Below are 9292 nucleotides of genomic sequence, written 5' to 3'. Positions count from 1 at the left end.
AAAAAAAAAAAAAAAAAAAAAAAAAGAAACGATATTAAAAGCACTCACATGTCTATCACACTCCCTCACATGGTCCTGGAGACCTAAATAATAAATAAATAAATAAATAAATAAATAAATAAATGGTCCAAATAGACGTAGTTATTCAAACCTTTGCATTCTTAGTTAGACAAAAATGTAATAACTGTAAATAGGACATGGCCCATGGGGTAGATAGTGGGGTAAGAGAATGGTCTGGAGGATGAGGAGTCACTCACCAGAAGATGCAGGGTCCCTCAGCTCCATCATTCTATCTAGGAGAGAGTGTTGTTTTCTTTCTGATTCTGGGATAGCTTCCTTCACAAGGGCATTTTGTCAGAATTCTAAAGAAATAATGAAGGTTGTGATTTTCTCTCAACAGTTGTTTTTCTTACTGTCTTAATTCACTAAAGTTAAGGCTGTACTTCTGGAGTGTAATGTTCATATAATCCTGTGGCTGGAAGCAGATCTCAGATGTACAGGTAGCCTCTGTCGTCTACAAACATGGGAGTCAGTTTGGCCACATGGGTCCTTAAGCAGGAGATTCTCACTGGGACTGAAGGGCATATTTGTGACAGCCTGCCTTCTGTGCTAAGGTGCCAACACACTGTCACTGTCCAAGGAGCCATCATTATAATGAATGGACCAGTCTCATTTTACAGAAAGGAGCCCAAGCTGAACTTGAAATGGCAATTTGATGATGTGTGGTGAAGATTCAAGGATTTCTACAGTGAAAAAGACAATTAGACCGCAGAGTCAATAAACTCAGCATCCTGGCTAGAGTCAGCCCCAGGCTATTTTACTTTATAGTCACTATTTTTTTGACATAAAGCATGAGAATGGCTTAAGTTTTGCAATGTAGAATCAGTTTACTAATCAGTTTAAATGTTGCTCCTGCAAAGACATCAAAATAATCACTCCTGAGATTACTCACAAGGCTCCTGTTAGGAACCCAGAAAGTTGATAGCTAGAGAATAGAATTCTTTTTACTTTCAATCATGAGTATGATTTATGTCTCCTTCTAGATGAGACTTAGTCTCAACATGTTGATTCCAGAATTAATTTACTTATAAGAATTTATCACAGATATTGCTAATTGGTAAGTTCTGATCAGTTTTGCTACATTGCTACAAACCCCCAACGTAGACAGTAGAACTGTATTGACATATCCATGTAGACGAGGAACTTAAGCCTTTTGATGAAAATAATTGTGTTGGAATAATAGTTGGTAACATTCAGAAGCACACAGGTCACATGATGCTGCTGCCATGTGGTCAGGGATGCTGTATGGTCTCCTCTGTGATATGTGAACATGGATTTAATTGAAATCATTGTAGGAAGAGGGGCTATAACATGCTTTCTGATAGCTCCTGTAGGGGATGAGGTATGCGTTCATAGTTTAGCAAGGAAAGAAAAAGTACAAAATGCACATGTAAATAAGAGGAATAGTTATTGTCATTTTGATGAAAAATAAATGTAATTTAAAAAGTTCCTTGTATTTTGTATTTAGAAAAGACTGCTACTAAGTTGTAAGCCAGGTTTTGTTGCATCTGGGGTCAGTTTATCATTAATGCAAATATGTTCTCAGGAACTGCGGTAATGGTGCTTTATCTTTATATGAAACAAAAATTTTACCAATGTGCAAATTTGCTTAGATTTAGTATTCCAAGGATCATTTTAAAATCAACCAATAGCATTAAGAGGTCATAAATTATCCTGAGTATGTGTATTTGTATATGTGCATGTGTTTATGTGTGTGTATGTTTCTATGTGTGTGTGTATGTACATATAACCTGCTACACAGTTGCACCACTGCTGAACTGGACCTTCAAGTATCTTTTTACTATTGCTTTGTTTTGGTTAATCAGGGCCTCACTAAATTGACTGTGCTAGCCTTGAACTCACTGTAGCTCTGGTATGCTTTGAACTGTGGTCCTCCTGTCCAGCTTCCTGGTTGAACCCGATGGCTTTCTTTTACATTTTAAGATCACTGACAAAGCCAACAACACAGAGCTAAGACAACGCCAAAGGAAAAGGAGAAGAAATTAAGATCTGAAGGTCTGTGCTTGGCTCTCACTCTCTTGCTCGGGGGACTTTGTTGAATGGTTGATTGCCTTTGTGCTTTACAGTGAGAGCCAACAACATCATAAGAAAATTACAGGTGTCAATCATAAGCCTGTGAATATACATTGAGTAGAAACCATGGTGCAAACATGACCTTTAGCAAAGCCTTTTAAAACATTTTTTTTTACCTTAAGGATTTATTCATGATTTTATGTTTCTCCACATGTGCCTCACTATATGGATATGGATCATGTTTATGAAGTTCTCATGGAAGCTGGGAATCTGATACAGGGTAGCATTAGATGCCTGAAGCTCAAGCCGCAGGGAGTTGTGAGCCTCCATGTTGGTGCTGGGAAACAAACCCATATCCCCTGTAAGAACAGCAAGAGCTCTTAAGCACTGAGCCACCTCTCCAATGCTGTGAGTTAAAGTAATCCTGTTACACTGTAGTTAATGGCCCTCACAGCGCTGGCAGGCATGTTGCTCTCTGTGGGTTATCATCCTGCAGTCCACCTCTCTACAGAAAGCTTCAGGACATTAAGAATAATCACTTTAGAAAAGAAGTTCTTAGTGCTTAAAATTCCACCTATAAGAAGCAGCTGGCTATGGGTTTGTGGATAAATGACTCACAGAAGGTATAACACTGCGCACTTGTGGACTGTCCATCTTGACCCACACATTCAGAAGCAGAGGTTCCCTTAACTGGCTGTTGACAGTGTGCTTTAGAGACAACCCTGGCAGGAGAGCAGCTGTTCACACCAAGCTTCTGACCCTAAGGCCTTCCTGATTTCTCTTTGCAAAGGGAGGTCTCTGGGACAAGGTGTTAAAGGACAGAGTAAAACATAAGTGAAACACGGCTGTTCTCAATCAGAAAAACTTATGGGCACACTGAGTTTATTTCTATTATCATGTAGTTTTAAAACGTATGCATAGTTTTGATAAAACGTATTGTCCAGTTATACAAAGTTCATAGTTTTGTTTTGTGTTTTGAGATAGGGTCTCACTATGTAGACCAGGCTGGCCTCAAACTCATAGAGATCTGTCTGTCATTGCGTGCCTGTTGCTGAGTGCTAGGATTAAAAGATTGAGCCATAACTCCTGGCAGTGCAGTATTCTTCCCTCACATCCACATCAGCATTGGGTGTTTTAAAAGCAGACTCCCACAATGAAGTAATTGAACTTTTCCAACCCCGGTTCAGAGAGGTCTAAAAAGGTCAGAGTTCCCTGGTGGGGGAAAAAAAAGCCGTAGGATCTGCTTAAGCTTTAGGCAGAGGTGGGCGATGTTTCAAGGGCTCCTCAATGAGGAGCCTCCGTAATTGCTCTTTCTCCTCCTCACCACTGAGGGGCACTGTGGAGTCCCCTTCACTGCTTCTGCCCCTATGACTCAGGGTACTTTGTTGACTGAACCACAGCATCATGTCCCTCTTCTTTAGGTGAAGTCCTCATGGTGACCATGTATCCTTCAGAAAGCAAACCACCAAATTTCTGAATATCTGTGTAAGAAATACCTTTTCATTTTTGTCTTTCAGATGGGGTCTTACTCAGTTTGTAGCCCAGGCTGGCCTAGAATTCACTATGTAGTTCAAGCTGGCCTTGAATTTGTAGTAAACTTCTTGCCTCAGCCTTCCCATTACTGAGACCGCATATAGGAGGAGTGGGCAACTATGACTAATGTCCAATAATTACTTTGAAATGTTTATTGTTAAAATTTTACCTGTTCTCTTTCATCACTCAAAATACCCCGACTGAATCCCTGTTATACCCTCCTCACTCGCACTCAAATTCAGGACCTCTTTTTTTTAACTGTTATTATTACAAGTGTTATTATTGCACATAACACCTCAATTTATTATATGATTAAGTATGTATTATCATATATTATGTTATATAATACAAATTACATAATATGATATACAGATTATATGTATGCTATGTAATCTATTATATAATAAATATATTAGTATATTATAATATATCCTTATATATGTGTTGTATGTTATATATAATATTCATATTATGTATAATACGCATATATGATATATATAATATACATATTGTATAATATACAAATTATATTCATATGTCCATATTATCTATATTATATGTTATATAAATAATATATATGTTTAATATATGGGGTGATATATATATATATATATATATATATATATGAATGTTGTTTTTATTTTATGGTTTAGGGGGTTCACCCCTGGGAAAGGCTAATTCTCCCTCTCTCAGTCACTCGTTGCCTACAGTTCCTTGTCTAAGGTTGAGTACCTGTGCCATTTTCCCTTTCTACATTAACATGTCTACTTGTTCCATTATTCAGTTCTTATTTAGAATTTCTAGGCGTGTTGTTGATGTATCATTAACTTCACTTTTTTCTTGAAAGACACAATCTCATAGCTCTTACAATTTTTCCACTCCCTTTCTAGTATGTACCCTGAGGCTTGGGTATTTTAAATAATACCTTGAGAATTTTATACAGTGTCTTTTATTTATATACTATTATACATGTAAATATATACAATATATATACATATATATATATATCCAAATACACACATATATACATATTGTATATATTTACCATTATTCCACCCATAGCCAATTCCATCTCCTTATGCATCCCTAACTTCATGTCCTTTAAAAAATTTAATAACCCATCAACTCAAATTTGTGCTGTTCATATATATTTTGGCATGTGGGGAACCCACTGTACTAAGGTCAAATAATCAGGAGGCATGTACAATTAAAGATAGTTGAGTATTCCTTCCCAGAAGCAGTCTATACCTCCCCAGTTAGTGGTGGGAGCTCATAAAACCCTTCCCACTCAAAGTTATGGTGTTTTCTGCTTGATCTTGTCAGGTCTTGCACAGGAACCTCAGCCTCTGTGGGTTTCTGAGGGCAGTGGTCCTGTCATATCCAGAGACCAAATTTTATACAGGTCCTTCCCAACTTCTGGCTCTTACAGTCTTACTACTTCTTCTATTGTGGTCTCTAGACCTTGGCAAGGGATATGAAGTAAATGATCCATATCTGGCTGAATACTGTATGAAATCCTGGTCTCTTTGCTTTGACCAGTCATGATTTTCTACATTAATTGCCCTCCACTGCACAACAAAGCTTCTGCTATGAGGTCAGAGGGCTGCATTAAGCTATGATTAGAGAGATAGGAATTTTGAGGGCAGTTTGATGGTGTGTGCATTTAGCAGAATAATAGAGTAGCTCATATCATAGGTTATTGGACAATTTTGAAGTACCAGGTATGTGTCTTCTCCCATGCATCAGGTGTTCAATCTAATTAGAAAGTAATTGATTACCCCCATAAAATTTTCTCATTATTGCAGTCTTAGGCACATCTCACCACCCCAGGTATTATTGTAATTCCCAGAGTGAGGCTTCTCACTGGAAACTCAATTGAATCTGTAGAGACCAGGGCTGATAGGAGCGGGTACTGACCAGACTGATCCACAAAGGGGATAGCATATCACCTAATGAATTCCAGTGCACTGTCTAATGCTTTAAAGACCAATTGTTATTGTTTTACTTGATTATAGTCATCATCATCACCCCAGTGCTCATTGTCTCTTTGCCAATTATTGATTCTGGTGGGAACTTTATAGATAAACAGTGGCTTCTATGCATTAGGTATCAATCAGTTCATCTGTCACATGGCATAGAATATCTCCTGCCACTGTATCAGAAAAGTGGGATATTTGATGAGCTTGAAACAAGCTCATATTGACCACAGAGAGTTCCCACACTGACACCAATTCCAGCATCGTCCCCCTTCTACAGTTTTGCAGATATCTTCGTATCTTACATTGTCTCCAAACTTTCATCATGGACCATAGTCAGTGCTGATGAGATGATGTGTTCCAAGGAATTCTTCATGTTGTTAAATGCCAGGAACAGAGGAAAAGGTTCTACTTTGGTTAGAAGCAGTCACTAAGCACTCTAGGCTGTGAGAATCAATTATGTTTCCTCCTTATTTCATGTGTTCTCCACTTTCATGATAGAATGCTATTTACTCATTTAATACCCCCTTTATCCTTCTGTCTAGCAGTGTGAGATATTGTAGATATTCAGAAAACCTTAGTAAATCAGAAGAAAATAAGTTAATGCAAATTACTAAGATGTGAACGGTTCAACACATAGTATTAGATGGGAGCAGTGAATTCAGAGCCATTTGTCTGAAAAAGGTCAGGCAAGGAGGGGATAGTCCTTATGTCTCACACATACATGTGAATGAATAAAGACAAATATTCACATACATATCTTATTAAATATCCATCTTCCACATTTGTCTTTCCATTACACATGCCCTACAGCAATTCACACAATGGGACTGGTAGTGAGGCAGGCAAAGAGACACAGTGTTATTTATTAATGACCACTACAGTGGCAGTTTGTAATAAAATGGCCCCATAGGCTCATAGGGAGTGGCACTATTAGGAGGTGTGGCCTTGTTGGAGGAAGTTGTCATTGGGGATGGGCTTTGAGGTCTCATATGCTCAAGCCAGGTTCAGTGGGGCTTTCTCTTCATGATGCCTGCCTATCTGAGTCCAGATCTACAGCCTGCATCATGTTTGCCTGCATCCTGCTGGTCGTCCTGCCATGATAATAATGGATTAAAACTCTGAACTATAAGCCAGCCCTAATTAAATGCTTTGCTTTGTAAGAGTTACTATGGTCATGGTGTCCCTTGACAGCAATAGCAACTTTAACTAAGACAACTACTTAGCAAGAATATGGGATAGGAATATCAGAGAACATAGCATAGTAACTCCAAATTATCTGAGCATAACTAGTCCTCAATTAAAATAAGAAAAACTTGCTTGCTTTGCTTAGGAGCTCTACAAAATACATTCTCAGAACACATATGCTCCAAGTGTTCATATTTTGTCTGGGACTGGATTTTAACTGGATTGACTTTGCTTGCTTGATCCAGCAGACACCTCATGTAAGACATTGATGGTATGAGTTATTATTAATTGATGGTCAGCTAGCCAACTTGCTGTCTAACATAAGCACTGGATTTGAGCCCACATTTCTGGAGGTACTCACAGCAGAATAAAGGGGCAAATGAACAAAATAGACCCTGGTGTGGCTCCTGCTACTAGGAAGAGCTATCTGGAAGTCACCATCTTCTCTGAATATGGAATGCAGGTAGAAATAACACCATCCACACAACTTCAGAGCCTTGGTATGAATAAAGTAAATTAGAATGAATGATTTAAAGAAACACTTCATCAAGAAGGAAAGTTATAGTCAATTCACAGTCCAGAGTTAGGCAGAGCATCACAAGTTGGCATGGTGTCACAGTGCACACTCAGAATCCTGAGCTGTGTCTTCTGAGACACTAGCAATGGACATGAAATGTAAGACCACATCATTGTAGAACAGCTTGTACAGTTTTACCAAAGGGCCTATAAGCCCACCTTTATAACCTTCAACTTCAATTAATCTATGCTTTAAGAATTATCCCCTGTGTAAGCCAATTACTCTTTCTATCTATTAACATGAGATGAAAAAAACTATCAGTTATTACTGCCATACTCCTACTAATCAGACTATATCATTAATAATACACTTATAAAATTCATTACCATGAAAACAACTTTCCATATTATCTTGAAATCTCTGAGGCACAAAGAGAAAACATAAAACCCTGAAAAAGTCTAACATTTTCCATGGGATTGTGAGCAGGAGACTCTGCCTCTGCAATGAGGTGTGTGGTCTCACTAGTTCACTCTTGTGATGAGACCTGGGATGGCTCTGCTATGCTAGCATACTGTGCCTTTTGTTGGAAATGCTAATGACTTTGTTTAACTGTTGGTTTGCTAAACTGAAGAGAGAGTGGACTAGCCATTTCCAGCATCCTAATACCATGGAAGCAGGAGCAGATGATCCTAATGTCTGTAGATTCACAGATACTAAAAGAAAAGGGGATCTCTATCTCTCCCTTTCTTACATTTCCCTTACTGGGGAGAGTGAAGCCTTCAGGGTATCATCAACTTGTGATCTTTAGGATGTCACAGGTTCTTTTGAGGATTGTTGCCACCAACTGTGACTTTCGCTAAGAACTGCCTTGTGTGAAATGACATGGTGCTGAACGATAGTTGATTCTGATGACTAAAGTGGTTTGTGGATAGAATGCCCTTCTTCAGATAAACACAAGCATTTCAATTTTATAATATCCATTGGGTTCTGGGTAGGGTAATACTCAGATGCAACCCCCAGTAGTCCATACTAAAGCAGGAAAATCACAAGGACAGGCTAGCCTTGATGGAGGACAAACAGGCCTGCATAGGAGACCACATCTTAGAAAAAGAGGCAAAGCAAATTGAAAACAAGAAGAGCTTTCCTTCCCAGAACTCTTCCAGGTTGGGGATTTATGGTCAGTTTGCTGGGTTTCAGTCAAAGCCCTTTCCCTATGGACTGTGAAACATGCATCTGAACTGAGCTGCATCCTGTCCCTCATGACCGACTAAACTGCTTCATAACTATTCACAGAAATGTTCACTCACATCATCAAGCTCACAGTTCCCAAACTGGATGTCTGATCCCTGCCCCTGTATGCTTTTCCTGCCCTTTATCCATTATCTGCAACATCCCAACCCTATCTCTCTGTTTCTCTGCAGTTTGTCTTTACCTCCACAGCTATGTCTTTCCTGGGTTTGGGGTAGATCTCCATTAGTCATTCCCCTTTCTCTCCTTCTCTTCCTCTGCTAGCAGAGGAGAGCCTCTGCTCTTGGCTGCAGGCTCTCCTCATTATCAGGTTTTTAGATTCATCTTGCACACATCCATGGTTTCCCCCATTGGTGCTGGCCCTCTCCATCAGGAGAGAAATGTGAGCACAAAGTATTTGAGTAGGGAAGAACAGGGGGTTGGATTCATATTGCAGAGAGAGTTAACTCTTTCAAGAGGTGTTCTTGTGTCAGATTGGTACTGTGTGCTCAGCCTGGGTCTACCATGTGTATGCTTTGCTGGCTATCCCATCCTTGCAACCTGGAGATCCCCCTATGAGAAGCAGCTCCATGTACAACCGTGTCTCCTGGGGGCTGAGAAAATGAACTCTAGCCTGGGCTGAACCACAGGAATTAAGAGGCTCTATGTCCCAGTGGAGGGGAATGCCAGGGCCAGGAAGTGGGAGAGGGTGGGTTGGTAAGCAGGGGGAGGGGGGAGGGAATAGTTTTTTTTTTTT

General features: G+C 39.4%; 1 protein-coding gene and 1 long non-coding RNA gene across 11 annotated transcripts in view; one reads left to right on the top strand and one right to left on the bottom strand.

Moving 5' to 3' along the window:
- Positions 1–9292, top strand: part of Csmd1 (CUB and Sushi multiple domains 1) — a 1620113-nt gene that overhangs the window by 1072314 nt on the left and 538507 nt on the right. The window lies entirely within an intron of this gene.
- The window catches only part of LOC116068977, a 12079-nt gene that overhangs the window by 1841 nt on the left and 946 nt on the right, over positions 1–9292 (bottom strand). For all 5 annotated transcript variants that reach the window (XR_004109783.1, XR_004109780.1, XR_004109781.1 and 2 more), the window contains exons 2-3: positions 258–362; positions 49–83 (exon numbers count right to left, since the gene is read on the bottom strand). This is a non-coding gene — a long non-coding RNA (uncharacterized LOC116068977). The remainder of the gene's footprint in view (positions 1–48; positions 84–257; positions 363–9292) is intronic.

Source organism: Mastomys coucha, unplaced genomic scaffold, assembly GCF_008632895.1.
Source record: "Mastomys coucha isolate ucsf_1 unplaced genomic scaffold, UCSF_Mcou_1 pScaffold22, whole genome shotgun sequence".
NCBI classification, from domain to species: Eukaryota; Metazoa; Chordata; class Mammalia; order Rodentia; family Muridae; genus Mastomys; species Mastomys coucha.
This window is presented reverse-complemented; position numbering and strand designations above follow the sequence as displayed.